This window comes from Lissotriton vulgaris, chromosome 4_1 (genome assembly GCF_964263255.1).
Source record: "Lissotriton vulgaris chromosome 4_1, aLisVul1.2, whole genome shotgun sequence".
NCBI lineage: Eukaryota > Metazoa > Chordata > Amphibia > Caudata > Salamandridae > Lissotriton > Lissotriton vulgaris.
This window is the reverse complement of record NC_141691.1, coordinates 2,067,066,934-2,067,094,342: the sequence shown is the minus strand read 5'-3', so window position 1 is coordinate 2,067,094,342 and position 27,409 is coordinate 2,067,066,934. Positions and strand designations below refer to the sequence as shown.

General features: G+C 45.2%; 1 pseudogene; it reads left to right on the top strand.

The window, feature by feature from the left end:
• LOC147725011 (uncharacterized) lies at positions 1–22,142 on the top strand (annotated as a pseudogene).
• Positions 22,143–27,409: the final 5,267 nt, after the last annotated feature.

Below are 27,409 nucleotides of genomic sequence, written 5' to 3'. Positions count from 1 at the left end.
ATGACAAAGCCCAGACAAGACTTGACAGATATTGCATTACCTGATCCCGACCTGACACTTTATGTGGATGGTTCATGTATGAGAACAAGTACAGGAGAACTAGTAGCCGCGTATGCAGTGACTACTGAAACCGAAGTTATAGAGACACACCGTATTGACACCCTGTCCGCTCAAGCAGCAGAGCTAGTCGCTCTGACCCAAGCCTGCATACGTGCCAAGAACCTGAAAGTTAACATTTACACAGATTCACGTTATGCATTCGGAGTCGTACACGACTTTGGAGTGCTCTGGCAAGAAAGAGGTTTTATGACTTCTCATGGAACCAAGATTCAGCATGGTCTCCTCATTCAAGCTCTGTTAGATGCAATACATTTACCGACAGCTATCGCTATCATGAAGTGCAAGGCACATACGAAAGTCACTGACATTATTTCCCAAGGTAATGATCTAGCAGACCGAACAGCCAAGCTCACAGCTCAGACCCCAGACATTCCAGTTAACATGACACAGACACACACTCCAGAACAGACTACTTGTATGACAGTTAAGGACCCTACTCAAGATGTCATAGATATCCAGTCACATGCTACTCCCGATGAAATCAAGAAATGGTCCGAACAAGGAGGGGTCCAGACAGATCAAGGATGGTTGACGAAGGGAAAAGCCACATAGTTTCTCCCCGACTCAATGGTTCAAGTCATTATTAATACCGCACATAGTCCTGCACATTTAGGAGAAAAAGCTATGTTAGACAGTATCCAGAACATTTGGTTCAACAAGCATTTACGAGCTGCAGCCAAGCAGAAAGTCCGTACCTGCATGATATGTTGCCAGTTCAATCCAGGTAAAAGTGTCCCGATGGAACAAGGGGGATTCCAACCTCCTGACCACCCTTTTGAAGTCCTCCAGATGGATTATATTCAGATGGAGCGATGTCGAGGTTTCAAGTATGTCCTCGTAGTTGTATGCGCCTTGTCCAGGTGGACAGAGGCATATCCAGTTCCAGATTACACAGCCGCGACCACTGCCAAGCAGTTGGTTCGTGAATTCTTTCCCCGCTATGGACTCCCTAGGGTCGTGTATTCAGATAACGGCCAGCAATTCTCATCTGAACTTATGAAACATGTGTCCCTTCTGTTAGGGTACCAGTGGAAGTTCCATTGTGTACGCCATCCTGAAGCAGCCGGTCTCGTAGAGAGACATAACCAGACATTAAAAATCCGCATTGCCAAAGTTTGTAAAGAGAAAGGTGTAGACTGGCTCGTAGCCCTGCCAGTTGCTCTATTTTATATGCGTATGGTTGCACATTCCAGATCAGGTCTGTCCCCGTATGAGGTCGTATTCGGCCGCCCCCCAAACATGTGGGGTACACCTAGACCCCGAAGTATTACAGATGTTTCCAGTAATATGCTGACAGATTACCTAGCTTCCTTGATGTCTGCCCTACACTCTTGTCGTTCACAGGTTGCCGCCGCATTTCCAGACAATACCGAGGTGAAACCGCATGAAATCGTTCCAGGAAACCTTGTACTTGTCCGGAACTTTGATCGTTCAAGTCCGCTGGAGCCCCGTTGGAAGGAGCCTCGTCTAGTCTTACTTACCACAAGGACCGCGGCCAAGTTGGAGGGCCGCAAAGGATGGGTCCATCTGTCCCACATCAAGAAATTCCATGGATTGTGTGAAAGAACATTTGCAAAGGACATTTCTAAGGACTGCCTGAAAATTTACTCTGAACTCAAGCCTCCCTTGTTAGAGGAAACTCCGCAGCAGGAGTATAAAAAGAAACTCAGGTCTAGTAAAATAAGTCAGCCAGTTTAATTGTCTAAGTCCCTCTCGGGTGAAACGGTTAGACAGGTTTCTGACATGTATGAGATAGACCCCCACAGTGAGAGAGTTAGTCAAAACTCTAAAAGATGTATTGTTATTCTATGTTTTCTTATGTTTTTGAGTCTTATGGTTTCCTGCACAAGTTATGCTTTCCATTTATGTTTTTCAATTTCTCATGTAAATAAGTTTTCTAATGCTACAATAGAGCACACATTTAGTGATCTGCCTCCTCACGAGCTATCCTATCGTCTTGCTATGCGCAATAACACGTTTATCCGTATGTTACACTACTCACACCAGACCAGCAATGCCACTAATTGTTGGGTGTGTGGTCGACTCCCCCCTTTCCAGACACCGAAGGGAGTTCTGCCACTCTTTCCTTATCCGTTTTCACATAATGGTTCGTGTGGAGCATGGTCCACGTTAACGTCATCCTCAACTGATATGTCTCTTTTGAATAATACATGTTTCCCAGACATGCAAGGTCTCACCCATAGAACAGGGTTAGATCTAGAAAATGAAGTATATGATTTAGGTAATTATTCTTCGAATTTCATGGTCCTGAATGTTCAGTCCGATACTACTCCAGATTTGCCTGCTATTTCAGTACTACCGGTCAAAGGCGAATTATGTGTTAGAAAGAATGGTTCCGCATATGTAGGACATAGTGATTGTACTACTATTATCAAGTATAGTGACAGTGGGAAATCTATTTTCAAAGCCTCACGTCATTCTTATTTTGTTTGTGGTCAGACCGCATATGTTCGTCTGCCCCTCGATTGGGATGGAACATGTTATATTGCCTTCCTACTGCCACCAGTTTTTCTAGCCCCATCTGATTATCATAGAAACACACATCTAGTACACCTTAGACATAGAAGGGAGATCGAGTCCCCAATTGTCGATCAAACTGAAACTACTCTAGAACAGTATCAAGACTTCAATAAAGGTTTCTTCTTCTTTATAGGCCCTGTCCAGAATAGTAAGTTAATCTGTAGGTTAACCAGAACCCTTGAAGCAGTAGTGAATGAGACTACTTCTGCTCTAGGTAACTTAACCGAAGAGCAATCTGCTATGCGTTTTGTTGTGCTCCAAAATCGTCTCGTTCTTGACGTCATACTGGCCGATAGAGGAGGAGCATGTAGAGTCATCGGATCTAGTTGCTGCATTTTCATTCCTAATAACGCGCCGTCTGTTTATTCAGCTATAACCAGACTTCATAAAATTGCCCATCAGTTACACCAGAATCCAGGCACCTGGACATGGTCCGGTTGGCTCTGGAGTATAATTTCTGCCTGGGGATGGAAAGTATTGTCATTCCTAGGTATAGCAGTAATGATCATTTTCAGTTGCTGCCTCTGTTTACAATGTGGCCCTGCGATTTGCGGCATTTGTGCTACATCCTGTATTCCTAGTCCTAAGTCCCGTTCCCAGACAATTCGAGACGAGCAAATGGTGCTGTATGAAATGATAGATGGTATCATGAATATTGATGTTTCCTGATGGAAACTTAGGGCACAAGGAGGGAATGTGGAAAAGTAAATTTTGCCATGTTCTGTGTCCCTACGTGTTCCCCATCCTATGTTATATGTGCATGATCGATATGCATATGTATTCCCCTATGATCGATTAAAGATGCAATTATAGTTGTGTCCAACTCTAGTATGCCAGTTACCAGTTCTCGTGAAAGCTACGAGTATTAGGCCTATGTAAACCTATGTTGCCACGTTTCACAGTGTGCACGTTAATTCAGAATAAAGTCCCCATTTCTAGGCCTCAAAAGGGCCCGGACACCAGATTCAGCTCTAGTCTCCTGAACCCTCTCCGAGGAGCGATACAGCCCCCACCTGCATCCCTGACCCTTCACTTACTTCCTGCCTCACAGTACCCGGCTCGGCCTGGCTCTGCCTGCCTGTCTGCCAAGAGTATGTTATGCTTCTAGTTATCAGTCCGGCTCTCCTTCTCTGCATTCCTGAGCTACTGAATCACATCAATAGTTTCAGTCATAGTCTAGCCTCTCTGTCTCCATGTAAGAGAAATACTGTATTAATATTCATAGAATATTCCTCGCACACACAATACATGTAGAATAATGCATGCACCAGTCTTAGAGTCTGTTAGCCTTTACCCTGATAACTTTTGGATTCTATCAACATGTTCTCTAAACACCAGATACCAGATAGGCTTTAGGTACATGTCGCTCTGACACTCCAGACTTTAGTCTCCTCTTCTAGTGCAGAAGTCATAGCCCCCAGTTCTCTCTAGTAACACGTCATTGCCCGTTTGCGCGCACCACTAGGTTAGAGGTCCCGGCTCCTCAGGTAGCCCCCTCCATGTTTCCGCCCCATTCATGACACTTCTGTTACGTTCACATCACATGTCTATGTATACGCCTTTTGTTACACCTACTTTCTGCCTTATCTTTCGCGACTGCTACGAACCCCGCCCACTGCTACGCCTACTGTATTGAATGTAATACAATTGTTTTAGTATATATATGTTATGCACTGTTATTAAAGCGAGCGCTCATCCCATTCCTGCCCCCTGGCAGCTGCCGTGCCATCCTATTCCCGTGCAGGTTGTCCTGTTCCTGTCCCTTATGCTTTATTAAAACCTGCAAAACTCAAGATACCTCGAATCCTGACTCTTATTTATTGAGCTACCTGTTTATTGATTATTCTGAAAAATAGAACCGGTATTTAATTATTTATTTACCACACTATGTTATGCGTTGCTTTGTTATGCTATGCTATGTTTTGTGATGCTATGCTATGTTTTGTTATGCTATGCTATGCTATGCTTTGTTATGCTATGCTATGCTTTGTTTTGCTATGCTATGCTTTGTTATGCTATGCTATGTTATGCTATGTTTTGTTGTGCTATGCTATGTTTTGTTGTGTTTTGTTATGCTATGTTTTTTGTGTTTTGTTATGCTATGCTATGTTCTGTTATGCTATGCTATGTTGTGTTTTGCTATGCTATGTTTTGTTATTCTGGTGTGTGGTTGTGTGTGTGTGTGGTTGTGTGTGTGTGTGTGTGTGTGGGTGTGTGTGTGTGGTTGTGTGTTTGTGGTTGTGTGTGTGGGGTTGTGTGTGTGGGGGGGTTGTGTGTGTGGGGTTGTGTGTGTTGGGTGTTGTGTGTGGGGGGTTGTGTGGGAGGGTGTGTGTGGTTGTGTGTGTGGTGTGTGTGTGTGGGTGTGGGGTGTGTGTGGGTGTGTGTGTTTGTGTGTGGGGGGTTGTGTGTGTGTGGGGTCGTGTGCGTGTGTGGTTGTGTGTGTGGTTGTGGTTGTGTGTGTGGTTGTGGTTGTGTGTGTGGGGTTGTGTGTGTGGGTGTTTGTAGGTATGTGAGTGTGGTTGTGTGTGTGTGTGTGAGGTTGTGTGTGTGGGGTTGTGTGTGTTGGATGTTGTGTGTGGGGGGCTGTGTGGGAGGGTGTGTGTGGTTGTGTGTGTGGTGTGTGTGTGTGTGGGTGTGGGGTGTGTGTGTGGGTGTGGGTGTGTGTGTGGGTTTGTGTGTGGGGGTGTGTGTGTGTGTGGGGTTGTGTGCGTGTGTGGTTGTGTGTGTGGTTGTGGTTGTGCGTGTTGTGTTTGTGTGTGTTTGTGTGTGGTTGTGTGAGTGTGGTTGTGTGTGTGGTTGTGTGTGTTTATGTGTATGGTTGTGTGTGTGTGGTTGTGAGTGGTTGTGTGTGTGTTTGTGTGGGTGGGTGTGTGTGTATGGTTGTGTGTGTGGTTGTGTGTGTGTGGTTGTGTGTATTTATGTGTGTGTGGTTGTGTGTGTGGTTGTGTCTGTGGTTGTGTGTATTTATGTGTGTGTGTGGTTGTGTGTGTGTGGTTGTGGGTGTGATTGTGTGTGTGTGGTTGTGTGTGTGTGTTTGTGGTTGTTTGTGTGTGGTTGTGTGTGTGGTTGTGTGTGTGTGGTTGTGTGTGTGTGGTTGTGTGTGTGGTTATGGAAAGGAGTCAAACACACACTTAACTCAGGCCGAGACCTAAAAATGAAGGAATGAAAGTAGGTTTGTAACCCTCTTGTTTTCTTTTTACTCCTGAAACTGCACCATGACGCCGAGTGAAGGCGTCCCAAATACAAGGACTGGAGTAAAAAAAAACTGTAAAAGATTGGGGTCCGACAGCTGCTCTGCCTGTGATTAATGGCCATGATTCTCGATACATCCTTTGCTTTCTTTCCTAATCTGTTTCTGGTGTGATACATTTACTGAATTACTAATGAAGGTGAAGATGGGGTTTAGCTTCAGATATCCAATAGTATTGCAGACTTGGTACATATTATGTAGCAATTCCAGAAGAGCTGTAGTTGGAGCCTTTATCAGGGCCCGTGAGATTATTCTAACGCTGAATACTTATATGTAGTTGGTGGCAATATTTTCCATTTTTTGTCATGCACTATTCTTTTGTGAATTACCGCCAATAAAGACCAGTATAATTTCTTCGAGGCCATCACGAGAGATGAAGATCCATGTAAAGTCCGCCATGAGAGTTAGCTTTGACTGAAATAAAGACCCTCCTCTTTGGTGGCACCTCCATGCCCGCAGCTGCAAGAAACTTATTTACATACCTGAGACCTAAGATGGATGCCAGAACATTGTTGAAATATGCATGAGAGCCCAGGGTTGTGCCTCGTACACGCAAGTGAAGGAAGCAGAGCATATTCATAAGGCCTGTCCATTAAGAGATGCTTTCTTCGAGTTCCTCATCTGATGTAATGACAAATCAGTCTCCGGCTGTGGAGCTATCATTTACAGCACTGCAACCAACTCTGCCAGCAGAGGGAAAGGACTCGTGGCAGAGAAAGCCGCCGTGCACGTGGCGGCAATTAGTCAGCGTGCTTTGTAACTTTAAAGCATAAAATATCTGGACAGTGCTGCCGTAGCTAATTCCCCGCTGCACAGTCAGCAGGAACAAAACCAGAGCGTTTCCACAGGGTGAGTGGTGACGCCGCAAGTGCTAGATTACAGTGTTTCATAAATAAGTGATAAAGTACTGCTAAGCCTGCATTTAAACAGACATTAAATGTAGGAATAAAAACGTTTAGCTCACTAATTCTCAAATGGCTACCGCCTCGGGAAACATGCAAAGTAAGTAATTGCGATCGAGAAAAAAAAACAAGAGAGAATAAAATGTGAGGAAGGAGTTAAAAAATATGACAAGGGAGTGTAGAGAAATGAAGAAGACCGAGGGTGAACAAGAGGGGCACTATGACAGAAGAGAGAAGAAAGGATAAGACGTGAAGACGAAAAAGGAGATGAAAGCGAAAGGGAAGAAAGAGGAGCTGTGGACGGTGGGAGAAATAAAAGCCATAAGGAGAAACAAGTAGAAGTTGGGGGACTCGAGCTGGAATTAGAGAAAGAACTAGTCTAGAATGGAGACAGCGGAAGAACGGCACAAGGGAGGAAAATAGAGGCATGGGGGTAGAAACGAGCAGAGATCGGTGAAATGAAGTCGTACAGAAGAGAGCGTGTGTGGTTGGGTTTTACAGCGAAAGTAAGACAAGCTCTCGGCATTTCATGGCGGGGGGGGGGAGCGGGGAAGCGGATTCCTTTGAAGTCCGATGCGGGGGCGGGGGAGCGGATTCCTTTGAAGTCTGATGCCAAGGCTCACAGGCTGCCAAATGGTGTGCGATGTGCACGCGCCCGGCTCGCATGCACTGTAGGCCATCTGCCTTTTGATGCCTTTTTCAGAGCCCTTACTTTAATCTCGCCAAGCATCCTTAACAGGATGGCTTAGGCGACACCTAAAAACAGTAGTCCAGGACCCGATTATGTCCAGGCTGGACTACTGTAGACTCCACCGGGTGCAGAATGCTGCGGCACGCCACTTGTTGACTCTCTCAAAGCGTGCCTCTAACGCGGCCACGCTGACTAAGCTGCACTGGCTCACTGAAGCAGAGATCCTCCTTCAAAGCCTTTTGTTAATGCTGTAAGGCATTGGCCAACAATGGGCCATGGTTTCTCCAATCTTTTATCAAACCCCGCATACCATCTAGGAACTTAAGATCCGCAGGTGCCATGTTTGGTAGCATTCCAAAGTGAAGAGAGCTCGTATTAATGGCAGCTCTGTAAGTTATCTGGCGCCAAAACATTGGAACTCTCTCCTCCTTTTAGTCCGTCAGACTCAATCTTTTGGAAAAACCTAAAAACGTGGTTATTTAGAGCTGTTTGACTTTGTGGAATTTGCTGCGATCTTGGTTTGTAGAGTCTAAACCTCAGTGCTGGGATACTTCATTCCAATTAGCTACGCGCCGTACAAGATCCATTATTATTATTTTACTTACTTATGTATGTATTTGGTTGTTAAACTGGAAGTAATGAGGTGAAATCTTTGGCCAGACAGTATTACCATGTGTAAAAATGATAAAATAGTGAAGTATTGCTGTAAGAAATTTGCTGCATTATGCCTCACAATTTGCCTTTTCTTACCACATAATTTACTCAACACTGCAACATAATTTGGTTCTCCCCTGCTGCATGATTCCAGTGGCCCTGATTATAGGTGACCTCTCAGTGACTACCAAGCTGAATCAGAGAGCGACTTCAGACTGCCTCGGCAGAGGGGCCATTGGGCTGCAAGCAGTGCTGATTGTAGACTGGGGCGCCGGGGCAGTGTTTGTCTTTGTACGGTAGTGTTCCAGTGCAGCAGTCAGTGTCAATGCTTACAATTCTAATCACATTTTTGGTTCTGCTATACCTGTTGTGCAACCTTATTCCAGTCCACAGCATTAAAAAGGAACTCTTACTTCACTGGCGTTCCATTCTCTCGAGCCTCTCATTGGCCACTCTTAATCCTCATACACATCCCATTCCCGGTGTGCCATGATTCCGCCCCTTTTGCACCCTCTTTGCAAACCTCTCTCTTGTACACTGCCTGTTGCTACATTCCCGCTTTATAAAAGTCACACATATTTAATTGGATTGAAGTTGGAAATACTCTTTAAGAAAAACCATGTTTTATGGCCGGCGTGACAATTTTGAGCACATTTAGAATAAACAAGACTGTGATCAACTCTAGTGGTCCAGACAATGCATTTGTTTGTAAAAACCCCCATGCAGCCTCATCTCCTTTAATACTCTTACCCATGATTTATAGTGACATACAATTCTTATGGCAACAGCTATACGTCAACAACTTATTTTTTAAAAAAGTGGATGGTATTCTAGGAAGCTACATTTGGGGTTACAAGAAAAATTGTAGAGCTCTGTCTCTTCTCAAATTAACAGCTACTAAAGGTGGCCTCGACTTCCCCGACTTTAAATTCTATTTTTACACTTCTTTCCTGGGTCAGATACGCAGCCTTTTTTCTTCTAACTATCCATATTTCTATCACCAATTTATGTTAGGCGCAAATTCTGTACAATTTCTAGCTAGAAGCAACGACCCGAACTACTTTAGAGTGAAGTTTAAGACCGCAAAAGATGTAGTACACATATGGCATACTATTATGGCTATTAATAAAACTACGTTTTATCACCCAAAGCTAAGCATATGGTACAATCCGGGTTTACCTGAGATTTTTAGCGATCCGATAGTTAGATTATGGGCTAATCACGGTATAAATTACCTTTCCGATTTATACGGATATTCAGGTTTTTTAACATTTGATACCTTAAGAACACTTTATAAATTACCTGTAAATGCTCATTTCAAATACACACAGATACGAGATTTCTTCATGAACAGATTGAAACTAAGGGAAACTTTAGACTCAGAAATATGGATTTGCATCTACGGAGAAACAAAAAGCAAGCTAATTAGCTTGGGGTACAAATGTCTTATTCTATCGAAACCTGATGACTGCGTTAAAATCGCACAGAAGTGGACTACTACTCTAGGATTGCCCATTTCCTCAAATAATATTTCAACTTTGTTACATAACAGTAACTCTTTAACTAACTCTTCTAGCTTAAAACTCCAATCTTATAAGACCATATGCCAGCTATATTACACGCCACTTCACTTTTTTAAGTGGTCAGGGAACAATGCATTACCCGAACGTATAAAATGCCCTAAATGCGATCTACTAGCAGCAGATATAGTACACATAATTTTTACATGCCCTGCTTTACAAACATTTTGGAATGAAATAGAGAAAGTGCTGAAACAGCATAAATTGTTTTTTGGTAAAATCTCCGCCGAGATGATACTTCTGGGAATACAACCAAACACTGCTACTTATAAGGACTTAATGTTTATCTTAATTTCCTGTGCAAGATTGATAATTGCCAGGGCTTGGATCTCTGATAAATCACCAGTGGTAACCGAATGGTGGCTACTGGTAAATGAGATATATGCTATGGAACTTTCAACTGCCAAAATTCGAGGGATTGGCTCTCTGAAGAAAGTTGATAAAATTTGGGGTAACTTGTTCCCTACTCACGATCAGTGAATAGTTCCTGATTTCTTTCTTATTTGATTAATTTTTCAAGGAATTTATGTACTTCAATTTTCCTCTTTATTTTACTATTGTTGTAAAAATGTTTTATTTCTGAAATGTAAGTTTGTGTTGTCAATAAAAAAGTTATAAAAAAAGAGAGGAACGTTTATCAGTATCCTGATACCTCTCAGGTTTTTTAATGATATCACGATTCCTACAGTTATACCTCCTTTCGGAGGGCTCCTGTTGAGGAGACCCAGCCCTTGAGTGTGATATATTCTCTCTATTTCTTTTGTTTTTTATTATCCAATTTCTTTTTTGAAGAATCAGGTGCTTGTTTGGTGTTATCTTTTTCAGGACCACCCATGGGTTGAGGTTTTGTTGCTCTAGCTCCCAAATGATATCTACCTAATTTGGCATATGTATCTTCGATAATTTTAGGTAATTCACACTCTTGTTGTACAGGAGTGAAATCACCCAGGCGTTGGCGTATCACCACCACTGCTGCTTCCCCTTTTATGTTTGCCAACATAATTGTGGAAACCTGGGCAAAATTTCCTAACAAAGTTCAGAGCAGGTTCTGCTCCATACTTATTCTGTATCTGTCTCAATATGTCTGTAATGATGGCTATTGAAGGGATACCATGCGTTATGGTATAGATGGCAGCAAAAACTGTAACCCAAGATGTACAGTCCACTAGTGGAGGAGCTATCCCCAATGGCAGGCAGATTGTTAAAATTCAGTGTTTTTCTTGAGGGCTTGTGTGCAAGAACACTGCCTTTAACTGTGTAATTTTTTGAGCTATCCAGAATGACATCTGCTTGTGTTTAGTGGGCATTCTACCCATAACTGCGTTTAGTGTTTGTGGGGTAATTCTATTGCAGTGTTGTGTATTTGTCCTGCTGGTGTAACCCTTTTCGGTTGAAGTGTCAGTGTTCTCATAACAAACTGTGTCAAATTTCTGTAAAGTTGTATTACGTCTTTGTGTAGCAGATGCAAGTCTGCTACTGACATTGTGTCAACGTCCGGATGCATCGTGTAAGCCGCTAGGGCCGGTCAAGTTGCTCCATCTCTGCTGAGTGGACTTAGTCTTACTTTATCTGTTGTGTGTGGGAGGACACTTTTAAACCAGTTAATATGCTCCTAGTAACTGCAAATCACGACGTCTCAAAGCAGACAGAAATCCCAAGCTGAGGTCGTGGTTTCAATAGTCTTTTATTCAATCATATAGGACACGCCCCGACGCCGACACATATTTCGTCTTATGCTGTTACAATAACAGCACACTTCCTCAGGGCAATGTATTCAGTTTAAAAATGACCAAGGTATAAATACGTCCAGGTCAGGATTTTCTTAGAGCATTTGTGCGTATTCGTATGTTCCTTCTTCCTTATTGCTAGTCAGATAGCGGTTGCGCTTACTCTGCGAACCAGATACGAAGGGATAACACAACAAACAAGACTCTAATAAATCACCATCACACTATCTGACGATAGTGATAAGGAACAAGGAACATAAGAATATGCACGAATATGCTAAAAAAATCTAGCATAAGACGAAACACGTGTTCACGAAGGGGCGTGTCTTAAATGATTGAATAAAAGACTACTGAAACCATGACCTCAGCTTGGGATTTCTGTGTGCTTGGAGACTTCGGATTTGCATATTCTGAGTTCTGTACAACTGAGAAGGAATGGATTGCTCCTTCTCCTCCTGAAGCACTAGAAGATACATGGTTTGTGAATGGACAATCATTTTTAATTCCTATAAAACTAGTGTGGTAGTGTGCGCCTGTCGAACCTAGCCATTGCCTTCATTCTTTTGCTCCTAGTAACTCTGCGAAATTTCAATGTCCGCATACGGACAATATTTTTCTGGTATTTCATCCGGAATGTAAGAATGAAATGTTTTTATGCGTGGGTCTGCAGGAGCAAATCTGACCCATGAACAGATTACCTCTGTCCTGAATGACTCGTGTCCCTCAGTCACGAATGTTACAGTCCCACCTAATGCCGAGACTCCAAACTCTGCTAGTTTTGAGCAAAGTGCATTTTTGACATTTTCTCAAATGCTTATCTCACCGTCCTCATCCCCTGCTGCATTCGCATGTGATGCTAGTGCAGCTTCATCTTGGACAGACACTGTTGAAAATAGTTTCAAGGAAAAGGAGATAAGGTTTTATGCACAGTGTAAGGTACAACAATTCTTCAAGCTTGAATAAACCTACAAAAACAACAGTTGATGGACAGAATGCAGAACGATGTCATACATTCACCCCAGTACGGAGATCTGGGCCTAAATCCATCGTTTTTTTGCTCACCATGCCATTCCAGTTTGAACCCAGCCATATGCAAACCAGATCAGTTGACTAGGGGTGAGTGTTTGCTTTGCTCAAGCGCTCTGTCCACCATCCCCTTGGTATCGCTTTGTTCGCCCTAAGTTGGCAGGGTATGCCCAGACGTGGGTCCCTTGCTCACTTTGCCACTGGATTCAAGCTAGCCTGGCTGATGACGGCTGATTAGCCAGAAACAAGTCCCAGGATGCTTGTTTCCGGTCCAGTAAAGACGGCTGATTAGCCAGAAACAGGTCCCAGGATGCTTGTTTCCAGTCCAGTAAAGACAAAGCTTGGCAGTTCGGGCTGGGTCATACTGATTTGCATATGGCCATGTCTGGACTGGGGTGGTGGAGTGAGCTAAAGAATGATGATGGATTATACCTAGATCGGTTGACAGGGGGTGAGTGTTTGCTTTGCTCAAGCGCTCCGTCCATCATTCCCTTAGGTATTGCGTTGAATAAACCTACAGCCAATACATAGGATATGCCTACTAAGCTGTGGTGGATTTCTCCCTTCCCACTCCAGACTCCAGGCTATATGTGAGTAGGGGTCTACTGAGAAAGCACAACAAAACTACTCAGATTTGACTGTTAAATAAGAACCAAACCAACGTCGGCTGCGTCATGTCGTGTAGTGCCTATAAATCTATATAGGATCTGTGCGTTTAGACAACATTAACTGTGGGATAGGTGTCCAGACTGATTTCAGACACCCCCACCGGATGTGTTTGCCTGTATACCAGCTAGCTCACAGTGCCACCATCAACTCCTCTTACCAAGGAGAAATTGGTTTCGGGAAACTATCGAACAAGACAACCCTGACCCCTTAGGGATCATGGAAACAGTACAGTACTTTTTGCTCAGTCACTTGTGCTCACTGTGTTTCAGAGAGATAAACAGAATAAAAGATGGGGACGTTGTCAATAAATTTATTGCGCCAACGTCATTCTAGTTTAAAATATGTGTGCTGTAACAACCATAAGACAGAAACAGATATAAACGATGTTAAGCACCAAAGATTTCTACCCTAGTGCTAAAACAATAGATATACACAGATATATAGATATATGACAGTAAAAATATGTACTCCTACTGTGCAAACCCGAACTAGATGTACCTAAATGTACCTAGCATATTTGTACGTGTATAGCCAAGAATCCCCCTAGGAAAGAACCTACCAGATTACCTGGTGTGAGAGAATGAAGGACCCCATCTTGGTCTCTAACAGACAACCCGCAAGGGATGTCAGACCACTGCATGTTGGAGTGTCTGCGTGCAGGAACATCAGCGCATCGCATTAGTGTGTCAACATGGAAGTCTTTCTCCTCTGCCCACCTCAGCAAAGATAGGGTGCTTATATACCCAAAAGGTACCCTCAGGCATTCTACCTTGCTGTGTCATGTCGGCCGAGGATGACGAAAGGTATGACCCTTATATATAGTTATTATGCAGAAAATTCAGAAGATGGTAGTCCCGCTGTGATTCTGAGAATAATCATGCATAATAAATGAGACTAGTTTTCAGAGAAAACCACACAACATTTATGCAGCACCTAACTGGGTAAAAGGTCAGCACAATGCCTGTTATGTAGTAGAAAGGCACAGTAAATGTAGGTGAAAGGTTAGGTCGCTACCCAAGCCTGTATTGGGGGACACCACAAATCATAACACATCTGCATGTGGGAATCTAACCCACAAATAGAATACCTCTGTTCTAAATGCCTCGTATGCTCAATCAGGAAGGTAACACCGCCACCTGCTGAGGAGAGGGCATGTTGTATTAATTTCAAGGTAACTGCATGTCTGCAATTTTCTAGAATGTGAAAGAACCCCATCCCCCGTATTCGGGCTGCCTGTATCAGCGTCCCCGTGGTTAGATATTATAGGAGGAAAAGGTAAAGAAAAAGAGAATGGTTTGCACAATGTAGGGCACAATAATCCTTCAAGCTTGATTGACCCTACAGCCATAGAATGTACCTACTCAGCTGAGGCTGGTTTTCCCTTCCCACACCATACGTCTCTGGTTAAATGCGAGTACGAATCTCTGAGAAAAGCACGACTGAACTACTCAGATTTGACCGTTAAATAAGAACCAAAACCAATGTTGACGGCGCCATGTCATGTAGTTCCTAAGAATACTTAGGATCTGTGCATTTGTTGGGCAACATAAACTAAGGGCTTGATGTCAAGATTGATTCCGGACACCACGCAGGAAATGTCATCCTATAGTCCTGCTCGCTCACAGTACCACTATAAGGCCCCCCTAGTCCTCACCAGGAATAGTTTCTGGTAACCATTGAACGTGACAACCCTGACCCCTCAGGGCTTGAGGAAAGAGTACCACGTTTTTTGCTCAGTCACTCGTGTTCACTTATGCTCAGAGAGATACACAGAATAAACAATGAAGCATGTTCAATAAGGATTTATTGAATCAGCATTGTTCTAGTGTCAGACATGTGTGCTGCTGCAATCGTTAGACAGAAGCAAATGTATAAGATTACAAGCATCAAAAGAGTAAATAGTAGGTAGATTTCTACCAAGGCGCTAAAGCAATGAATATATGCAGGCATATAAAACACTGTAATCTCTGCGTACTCCTCCGAATGCCGCCCCTTTCTGAATGTACCTAAATGTATGTAGATGTGAAAGCATGTATGTGGGTGTAAAAGCCAAGAACCCCCTAGGAAGAATCCAACCCTATTACCAGAGGGGAGAGAATGTCTTGGTCTTGAGTAGGACAACCCGCAAGGGATGTCAGACCGCTGTGTGTTGATGATTCCGCTTGCAGGACATCGTGTCTGCATTGAAGTGTCTCCTTTGTATGCTCAGTCATGATGTGCCCCTTTTAAATCCAAAAGGTGCCCACAGATGTTCTACCACGATTGATGTGCAGGGGATAAAGATATGGTACAGAGAATCCTCATGCATAACAAATGAGGGAAGTTTTCAGGGAAAACCACACAACATTTGTTCAACTCATAACTAGGTAAAAGGTCAGCGCCAAAACCGTTATATAGAGAAAGGTAGGATGAATGTGGGTGAAAGGTCACCTTACTACTTAGGTCTAACTTATAAAGTATAACAATGTGGGCCCCGTGGGGAGGTCTGGCCGAAGAGTTCTGTATGGTCTGGAGTCTTCTGAGGAGCTGGGTGGTGATTCTGTTTAGAAAGCGTAGCCATAGTTGAGGCGGCTGATGACGAGAACCTGCATGATGGGTTTTTTGGTGTTGATTGGGATCCTGATTCTGTTGAACATGCAAAGGGTGTGGAAGCAGGAGATGTCGTCTGTCTTGACTTGTCATTTCATATTCTGTTGACGGTCAAGGAAGATGCTGAAGTTTCGTGCATGTTCTGTCGATGTGGGTGTAGACCCAAGTTCTTCTGACCACCAGCTGTTCATCCCCAAAATCAGTACTTCTGTTTTGCTGAAGTTTGGCTTGAGGTAGTTGTCTCTTATCCAGTTGGCCGTGTTCATGGCGTTGCGGAAGTTGGTTTTGGCATTGGCGGGGTCCTTGGTGAGTGAGGATAAATTGAGTGTTGTCTGCATAGGAGATAATGTTGAGTCCATGGGATCTACCGACGTCTGTGAGGGGGGTCATGTAGATGTTCAACAGGGTGGGGCTGAGCGATGACACTTGTGGTACGCTGCATTTACTGTCCTTGGGTGCGCAGTTGAATGGGAGCAGTCGGATGCTCTTTGTGTGTCCTGTAAGGAAGGAAGAAATCCACTTGAAGGCATTTTGCTGTATGCCGATGTTGTAGAGTTTGTCGATGAGTGTGTGGTCAATGCAACCACCAGGCACCCATAGCTTTTCTTGGATGAAATTATACTCAGAACGCATAATGACTTGCTCTTGTATCAGCTGATCATGCAAATTTACAACAGGATTTGGCTAACTTCAATAAAGCTAATGCATGGACATCTATTGACCGCTTTTTCTTCCTGTTTCCATGTAAAACCATACTCCTATTGATGTCCATGCAGACAGTAGGATAATAATATGAATCAAAATTTTCTAAAGCATTTGCATACAGATCCACCCCCTCCGCAGTCCTTATTTTCTTTGCCATTTGATTATATTGCCTGACCCTTTCGGGTCCCAATGACTGCAATAAAATGCCTTTCTTTTTGTTGGAAGTTAAAGTATTGTTTTCTATTGTTTCCATATAATTAACAAAGTACTCCTTCCACTCACGCCACTTCATGGCAGGTACCACTGGAACTTCAAAAAAGGAATAGGCGGCATCAAAATGTAACCCTTTGATTGACAGATTTTAACAGTTAATAATCTCCACCCACAGTACAGAAGGATTTGCTTGGAGCATTTTCCCAAAATCAGTCTCCAATATGTTCTTTTCAGGCTTCACAATCACCAGGAATAAACAACTTCCCATCCATTGAATATTACTCCAAGAAATTCCTCCCAAAACTGTAGTACCTTAATTCCACAGACTGACTCCCCCCTGCTATACAAAGATGTACTTGACACTTGTCCTTTGGCATAACCAGTCTGAAGAAAGAGAATTCACCGCACGTTATACTTGTAACCCATATCACATTCCACCATGTAATTTGGCCAAGATTAGGTAATCACCACAAGTAAAATGACGGCACGTTTTGTACGCAGTGTGACCCTTGCGTGCTTTGCTGTGTTCCCCACTATGCACGGTCAGCGGTCTAGATGTTTACTGCAGGTGGTACTTTTTTTTTTTTACACGTCACTGACACACACACTCAAGTAACTATCGAAATGACCCACAGTGGTGCATGCCTGTTAACATATGGATTCCTGTGGGGTTGAGTTACTCGTTTCTACTTTGTGGAATCCAAGAGTCACGGATAGAAGTAAGCCGAAGACTCTTTTTATTTAAACCCCACAAACAACCAATGTTACCCTCCATCTCCTGCAACCATCCTGCTTCCTCCCCCCATAAATTCGTAATTCTAATTTCCATTGCATCATAGGACGCAATGACATGGAATGCAACCTAGAATCAACTGTACAGTCTGTCTGCTGCTATGTCATTCTTGCTAATTTTTGAACTCAGAAGCCATCATGCCTGAATCATTGCTGTCAACCTCCTGCTTCACTATCCCATGTCCCCTTGTAGTAGGTTGTTAGGGTACCATTTTTCCCACAAATGCAATTGGTTTACTTCCTTTCACGCAGCTGTGGTTTTGCCTTAGGCCCTTCTCCCCATACGATCCTGGGATTGCGACCCAATTTCAGTTTGTGGTCAAATCAGCGGGCCTCACTTCCCATCTGTAGGCAGGACTCCTGCCACCCTCTTTACCTCCATAGTGGTGGCTTTCTATCACAACTCGCAAATGCCCATTGCACCATTCTACTTTCCCCCACCATGTCCCCTTCCCCTTGAGGTTTTGCTACATAACTTAGCTGTTGCTCTACTAGCCTCACTTCCTCTATGTGTACTCATTGCTCTGGTTGTTTTTTCTGCCACTTCAAATGGGGAAACAACCTCTACAACGCAACTTTTACAACGCACTACCATTACAACGAAACTTTTACAACGCAACATCCATTACAACACATGCCATTACAACGCATGACACTACAACGCACACCACTACAACACATGTCTTTACAACACAGTCATTACAACGCATACCATTACAACGCATAACATTACCATCCAACACTTACCCTACTGTTGCACCCCCTGGAGTTAGAATAGTAATTTTTACCCCTACACTATCCAACACTTACCCTACTGTTGCACCCCCTGGAGTTAGAATAGTAATTTTTACCCCTACACTATCCAACACTTACCCTACTGTTGCACCCCCTGGAGTTAGAATAGTAAATTTTACCCCTACACTATCCAACACTTACCCTACTGTTGCACCCCTTGGAGTTAGAATAGTAATTTTTACCCCTACACTATCCAACACTTACCCTACTGCTGCACCCCCTGGAGTTAGAATAGTAATTTTTACCCCTACACTATCCAACACTTACCCTACTGTTGCACCCCCTGGAGTTAGAATAGTAATTTTTACCCCTACACTATCCAACACTTACCCTACTGTTGTACCCCCTGGAGTTAGAATAGTAAATTTTACCCCTACACTATCCAATACTTACCTAAACATGCAATGTAATGTTATGCGTTGTAATGGTATGCGTTGTAAAGGTATTATGTGTTGTAATGGAATGCGTTGTAAATGGAGTTTTTAATTTTCATTGTAATGGCATGCATTGTAATGGCATGCGTTGTAATGGATGTTGCGTTGTAAAAAATGTGTTGTAAAGGTATGTGTTGTAAAAGTGTGCGTCGTAGTGACATACATCCCTTCAAATGCCATCCAGGCTGTACCAGTCCATATTGATGCTACACAGGGAGATTTGTTACATATGCACCTCTGATTCTATACATAGTACTGACTCATAGACAGGCCAGTGGCTTGTTTAGTTGCCACTGGTGCTGTACTAGCTGGTTCTTGTCTGTCCGATCATTGTAGTCCTCAGATGAGTGATTCTGTGCTGGTGACCTTCACTTGTGTGTTTAAGTTTGAACTTGGCTGCCCACCAACCTGGACATGGGCCTCTCCACCTGAGAGCAAGTGAGGGTTCTACAATGAATCCCTCAAGTAGAGTTAACATCAACAATTCTCAGGCCAAAACAACATGGGATCTAGTGCACGTAGGAGCAGGGGCACGCTGTGCTCTCACCGGCAAAGTAAACATCCTGCCTTAGGTTTGCTTGACCACCACAAAGTCTACTACGTGGTTGGCATGGGGCCAGCTTGTTTGAGTGGGCCTCTGGAAAACACCAGAAGGTGCAAGAGATCCGCATCTGTTGATCCCGGCGTTTACTATTTGTTTATGCTTTAGTGACACTGGACCCATGTGTCTCGGTGAACCCAGTACTGGCAACTGCTCAATTAAAAAAAAAAAAAATCCATGGTGTGGAAATTATTAATTAGAAAGTATCAGTGGCTGACACCTAGCCACTGTGATAAAACTCACAAAATGTATGTCTGGTAAATCCATAAAGGAAAGAGAATTAAGGATGACATGTATGTTTATGAGGGTGGTATGCGTTTATTTCTAGAAGAAGAGAGCTTCTAAAAGACAAGAACCCTCACTCACCCGAGGGTGACATTGTTTATTATTGAGTTTCTTTCTCACATCTGGACCGCAAGGTCCCTGGTGTGGGCTACAACTTCCCGATGGGGAGGAGCGGAGGTGTTTTGAAGAATGATGTTAAAGGTAAGTGAGGGGCAGAGTGCAAAGAAAACAAGATGGATAAAACTATCTCAAGAGGACTGAACAGACTAAATTGGATGGTCCTTGGGATGGGACTAAAAATATGGGAGGACTAGGTGATTTTAACCCCTTCGGTGCTGGTGACGGAACCGCTCCGTCACCAGCGTCGGTTGAGCTGTGCTGGTGACGGAGCGGTTCCGTCATGGCCCGCCCAGCTCGATAGAACGCTCATGCGCGGCACGAATTCCGCGCCTGCGCTGAGCGTTCTATTGAGCGGGGCGGGCCGTGACGGAACCGCTCCGTCACGAGCACAGCTCAACCGAGGCTCGTGACGGAGCGACTCCGTCACGAGCATGCGGCCGCCGCGCGGCCGCGAAAATTCGTTAGCACTGCGGCGGAATAGCCGCCGCAGTGAAGTGGTTAACAAATGTAACCCCTACAGATGGTCAACATGTTTCTGCCCTTTGTTGACCCCAAGAAGGGTTCTGGGCATTTTGCAGGGCCTAGTTTATTTGTCACTGTGCTTCTAACTTAACCCCCTGTCCCCATTGGGAAGGTCATACCTCGGTCTTACACTGTGTGGTCTGCTGCATTCCCGATTATGTCTACATACTAGACCTGGGGATTGCTCTGAAAACAAGAGTGGAAGCCCTTGCTCTGGCCATCTTACACCGGTATTGATAGCCACCCTCCACTCCGTTGAGCAGTTGCGGAACATTTCTTGTCACCCCCCCCAGCACATTGAAATTATTAAAATAAGGGGAAAAAAAGATAGCTACACATATTTTTGCCATTTTGTCACCCTCCTTATTGTCATTTTGTCACCCCCCTCAGTGATGACCCACTGCACCACCTACCTACGCCACTGCTGTTGAGCACTAGAGGCGGTCTGGGGTCCGTTTTACGGACAACGGACCACGTTGTTATGAGCTTTTCTTGGAATTTCGACCCATGTACATAAATCATCATTGACCTCTCAATCCGAGTCATTTGTGTAGCATCTCTCTGTTAATCATTTTTATTACATCGGTTTTTATTGATTTTCCGTTATTTCAAAAATAAATCTTACATACAAAGCATTATACAGATTCAGTTTTATCTATGCAACTGATCGAACAACAGCAGGTGCCTTGTGTGGAAAGATTAACAGGTATCGCATATTTCGCTTATTCTCTTCGGTATGATAGACATTGGTATATAGTTACTGTTCGTGAGAGAAATTCATATATTATCATAGCCTTTTATATTTCCTATTGCTTCAGCGACCTGTACCTATTATTGCTATAGTTGGGTATAACATCGTAGCACCTTATTTAGGGAGGCGGACAATAACGTAGTAGGGACAACATAAATCATAACAGGTGTTATATAACAGAGCCCTAGCTTTCTTCCCAACCCCCCGACCCAGTAGCCCTCTGATATTAGTGTGTGTGTGTGAGGATCACCTTGATATTTGTTTATTTAGTAAACTTGCCTGGGGTGTGTATGCATGAAGTACCCACTGTTCTGGTACTGCCTGCCATATCAGAGTCTGTCCTTCAGCTCATGTATGTCTCCCTGATCTCTAGAAACAAAAAAGGAGTACCACCAACGTGGAATCACTGATTCCTAATGGGGTGTGTGGTTGTACAAAAGTGAGAAATTCTTCTTTTGTTGGTCAATGAAATCTGAGTTGATGATGAAACCATCTTACTTAGCTTTGACATCGAAAGCTTATACACCAGTATACCACAGGATGCCACCATCAATGTACTCAAAACAACCCTCGAAGGGAACACCTGTGAACATCAGACACCAAAATCATTTATCCTCCAATGTGCCACCCTTGCATTAAAAAGGAACTATTTTGAGTACGAAGGTTCACTGTTCCTCCAAACCGGAGGCACCTCCATGGGCAGTGTTTTTGCCCCAAGTGTGGCTGGACTATACGTCCATGATTTTGAAGAGAAATTCATCCTGGCGGAGACGAACCCTTTCTTTGACTACATCAAGTTTTGGCGACGATACATTGATGAAGTCCTAGCTATCTGGCAAGGACCAGAAGAAACACTCAAAGAGTTTATCACATGGATTAACACCTGTGACCCACATCTGAGATTTACCCACTGTTATGACAAACAAAAAATGGTCTTCTTGGACATAGAAATCTCAAAGGTGGAAAATGGGTTGACATCTAAAACCTTTATCAAACCGACTGCCAAGAACAACCTCCTTAGATATGAAAGCTTCCATCCTCGCCCACTCAGAGAAAACCTGCCTTATGGGCAATATCTAAGGTTACGGAGAAACTGTAGCAAACTTTCGGACTATAAAACCCAAGCACAGGATACACACACTACTCTGCGTATCACAATATTCACACCAGAATAGACTACTGGATGTCCACGCTCCCTCTCCTGGTGACCGTGAAAGGTTGTAGAGTGCTCCCACGCACACTGTCGGACCACTCCCCTATATTGTTGGTACTTACCTCCCCTAGGCTGAGGATCCCCCCATTCACATGGCGATTCCCACCATACTCACTACTGGATGAGACTTTCAGGGGCGAACTAGGCGAGGAGATTGACATGTTCTTCGCAACTAATATTGGCTCCGTGGACAGTTTCGGGACGGTGTGGGAGACCTTTAAGGTCTACATCAGGGGGGTTGCCATGGCTAAACATTCCAGCGTCCTGAAGGCCATCAGACAAAGACTGACTCACCTTGAGGGGCAAATAGCAGAGCAGGAAAGGCAAAACGTAGCGGGCATGACCCCTACAGATGACGGTACCCTCCAGGAGCTCCTGAAAGAGTTCCATGAGGAGGCAGACAGGGAGGTCCGTCACCTGGGCAAATATGCTACGGCGCGCATATATGGGGAAGGGGAGCGACCTGGCTCAATCCTTGCCAAGATAATGAAAGGCGCCAGGAGAAGGCAGGGAGTCACAGAACTGCGTTCGGAAGGGGGGGGGGGGTTGCTAACAGAGGAGGGGGACATTCTTACCGAATTCAGGAACTTTTACGCGGAACTGTACACTACCAAGATCTCCGGGGTGGAGGACCAAATTGATGACTATTTAAGCTATATCAACATGCCGTTCCTTGAGAACTGGCAGAGGGACTTCCTGATGTCCCCCATACTGCAGGAGGAGATCTCAGACGCGTTGGATGGCATGAGGTCTGAGAGTGCCCCCGGGGCGTACGGCTTAACTGTAACCTTTTACAAGGCGTACAAGGATAAGCTTGTACCGCACCTCTCGACCCTCTTTGACGAAATTTGCGAGGAAGGTGCCATGTCGCCCTCTATGAGAGAGGCAATCATTGTGACAATATTGAAACCAGGTAAGCCCCATGAACTTGCAGGCTCGTACCGCCCGCTGTCCCTTCTAAACGTGGATGCTAAGCTCTACGCTGGGGTACTGGCGGCCAGGCTGGCGCTTGTGGCCCCTGGGTTGGTTGCCCCCGAACAGGCAGGCTTTATACCGGCACGCAACCTCACATACAATATCCGTACGGTGATGGGGACCATACAGCATACGAGACAGGACGCCAGAGCCATCGCAGTCTTTTTGGACATGGAAAAAGCGTTCGACTCTGTGGAGTGGCCGTTCATGCGCAGAGTCCTTAAGAAATTGGGCTTGGGGGACCTCTTCCTCCAACTCTTGGGTGCACTCTATTACAGGCCCACGGCGCGAGTCCGGCTGGGCGATGCAGTCTCGGACCCGTTTGTCATCAGCAGGGGCACGAGACAGGGGTGCCCCCTCTCGCCGCTACTCTATGCATTGGTGGCGGAACCATTGGCCTGCGCAATTAGAGAGTATCACTCCTATGAAGCCATCAATTACCCCACCTACAAGATTGGAATATCCACGTACGCTGATGACACCTTGCTGTACATCAGGGACCCGGCAAATAATCTCTCCTCGGTCCTGAGGGAAGTGGTCCGCTTCGGAGCACTCTCGGGGCTGAAAGTCAACTGGCCCAAATCAGTGGCGTTCCCACTGACCCCCGTCACTGAACCCTTCGAGATGGAATATCCACTCCAATGGTCCACAGAACCGATTCGTTACCTGGGCATAATGCTCCACACGGACCCCGAAATTATGATTAGAGAAAACTATGGAGTTGCCTATAACAAACTAGCAGACGATGTTGAGCTCTGGATTAAGCTCCCACTATCACTGATGGGACGCATTGCCATAATGAAAATGGTAGTTCTTCCGAGGTTTCTGTTCCTCTTTACTAACAGTCCGATTGTACTATCTAGGGCCTTCTTCGCCACGCTTGATAAACTTCTCATACGATTGGCCTGGGCCGGAAAACAACCTAGAGTGAAGTGGGAGGTCCTTAAGCTTCCGTATGAAAAAGGGGGACTGGCTGCGCCCGATATGGAATGCTATTATAGAATCGCGCAGGCCTCCCACCTCCACACTTGGATTCATGGGAGCCAGGACATCCCGCATGTGATTCTGGAGAGGCTGTTTGCGGACCCGATCCCACTCCCAGCGACTATCTGTGGCCCAAGGGACCGCAGAGTGGGGACCTTAGACTCCCTCCTGGCCACTAACCATGCTTGGCACTCTATACTACAGAGGCAGGACAAAGAGCTGATGTACACACCGAATATGCCGATACATTGGGCACTGTGGCTCCCCACATTGGTGGAAACAGGAGTCTGCAAGGCCCTCCGAGAACTAGGCGCCCACTCTTTGGGGGACCTGTTCGAGCATGGGAAAGTCAAAACGTGGGAGCGGCTGACTCGGGGGGGGGGGAAAGGCCCTCGTTGCTCCAGCGTTTCCAGTACCATAGGGTACGGAGTGCATTTCTTGAGCTGCTAGGTCCTGATCTGGAGGAACCCCCGGGGGTTCCGGAACTAACATATGTTATAGCCACTGAGGCACCGCAAAAGCTAATATCTAAGCTCTACAAGATAGGCCACGAACATACTGCGCTCCAATACACGAGGGCGCGATTGGCCTGGCAGACCGACTTGAATGCCCAGATAGACGACAGCATGTGGGCATACTGCTGCGCGGCCTCCAGAAGAATCTCACTGAACAGACGACATCGCTTGGTCCACTTTAAGTTCTTGCAACGTGTTTATCACACGCCGGAGAGGCTGCACAGGTATGGGCTTCGCAACACACCGAACTGTGAGAGATGCCATGCCCCAGTTGCGGATTTCTTGCATATGGCCTGGACGTGTCCGGGGGTGCAGCGATTCTGGTGCAAGGTGTTTGCTGAACTGAGCGTTATAGTGGAGATGGAGTTGGCAATGGACCCGGCCCTGGCCCTGCTAGGATTTGCGAGAAAAGTTCCTATACCGGTGAGAAAAATGGTAAGCATGGGCATGCTCCTCGCCAAACGAGTAGTGGCAATGTGCTGGATGAGGGGCCCATTACCGACGCTGAAACGTTGGTCCAACGACATGCTGTTCTGCAATACACAAGCGGAGCTCTATAGTGAGCTGCTCCCACCCCGGAGTCGGCCTAGGAACTTCTGGGGACAGTATCAGACCTACTTAACCTCCAGGGACGAGGAAGACGAACCCACTGCAAGGGAGGGGGAGGGACACCCGGAGCCGCCTGAGCTGGGCACATAGGCCGTGCAGGGGGATGCGGCGAGGTCAAGGCACACCCCGGACACAGTCACTAGTGGAAGCAGCCAGGGTAGCGACTACTCTGCCGCGCGACACTGAATCGGAGGGTCAAAGTATGCTTGAGGGCGAGGATATATGAGGTGTTCCCTGGGGCTATCGGACGGGTCATGCAGCACAGGCCGCATTACACTCATTGTTTACACACCATCACACGCAAGGAGCAGCAGCTGGGGAGTTGGGGGGGCGGGATGAATGTTTTGGGGGAGGGCGGGGCGGGAGAAAATGTTAAAATGTACTGATTTGTATGCGCAAGCACAGAGCGAAGATACGCCTGCCAACAGAGTCATTTTGCTTGGGATGTTCCTTCTCTGGTCGGGTATATGCTTTCTGTGCTCCTTGGCCTCCTTATTTTTGGTATAGTTAACACCCATGACAGTTTGAAGTAATGCCGGCCCGAGATGGGTTGTAGGCGAGCGGTTCAGTATGTATTGCATTTTGCTGTTTTGACAAATAAAATAATTTTTAAAAAACCCAAGCACAGGATCTAACCAGCAAACTCAAACAACGTGGGTACCCTTCTAAGATCATTGAGAAATGCCAAAAGAGAGCCAGGAATCAACCTAGAGATGTGCTCCTAGAGACAGAATGGTTCACAATGACCAAGTGCCACTCACCTGTGTTACCACGTACAACACCATATCAAACCAAGTGAGTAAAAGCATCAATAAACATTGGTCAATACTGAATACAGGCATGCTACAATGGGAAAAACCACTCTTTTCCTACAAAAAGGCACCCAGTCTAAAAAAACAGCCTAGTCAACACCAGACCAAAAGTGAAACCAACTAATCTGAACCCAAGTACCTCCCACCAGTTACAGGACACTTTAAATGCGGAGACTGCAATGTGTGTCACCTCACAGAGAACACGAAGATTCTGAATTTGGAGGAAGGAAAAGTCTGGGAACAACGAACACATACGAACTGCAACAGTGCCAATGTTGTATACCTGATCAAGTGTGCATGCGGAAAATCCTACGTGGGCATGACCACACGCAAAGTCAAGCAACGCATCTGTGAGCACCGCAGCACCATACGCTGCAAGAAGAATGCGACAAAACTGACGGACCATTTTCTAGAAGCACACCATACACGAATGATATGAGATGGACCATCATTGAACAAATCCCATCTGGACCCAATACACAACAGCTCTTATATGAAAAAGAGCAACGCTGGGTCTATAGATTGTTGACCCACAAAACAGGCCTCAATGACAATATCCCGTGGGCATCAATACTAAAATAAACCAGACCTATCTTGTATTCCCCACATCATCAGAACCGCCTCTTTGTTAATAGCGCCATACGATGGGCCCAACCCACAGGGCAACCCACCCTATAACCCAATACCCTGGCAATGAACGACACTGACTTCAACCATGCCATTGACAGTCAGGCCACGGTTGTATTGACATATCCGGGCGTTCAGTATTAACACCCAATTGAGCCAGCCCCATTACGGGTCCCCACCTCCCTACTAATAGCGCCAAACCATATGATCACCTGGTGAACCTACTCTGAAACTTACCAGTACTGCACTTAATCACTCCACCATCACCCATCAGCACAAAAAGGTCACTATGGCCCATGTACAATCTAAGATTAATACATTCATTTTACCAACTAATATTCATAACTTCAACAATGCCGATATACAATGGGGATATTTTCAATGTAGTATCCAGATATCGGCACCCTAACCGAGGATCGAACACCTTCAAAGGCAGCCAGTTTTGAACCTTCGCAGCCTCCGTACTCGAAGCTGCCTCCCAGGCGCCCATAGTAACGCCCCACGTGACCAGCACGTAGCCCCGCCCTACGCGGAAGCCCTTCGTGTATATTTTAGTTCCCGAGCTCCCGGTCACAGTGTTGCAGGGCGGCGGACGGAAGTAGGTTAACGGCCACACACCTCGCATCTTAACTGTAAGTTAAAACCCTGTCAGACGAGCCCGCAGATCTTCAAGGGGCACCGCTTTTCAACCACCTCGGTAACGTGCT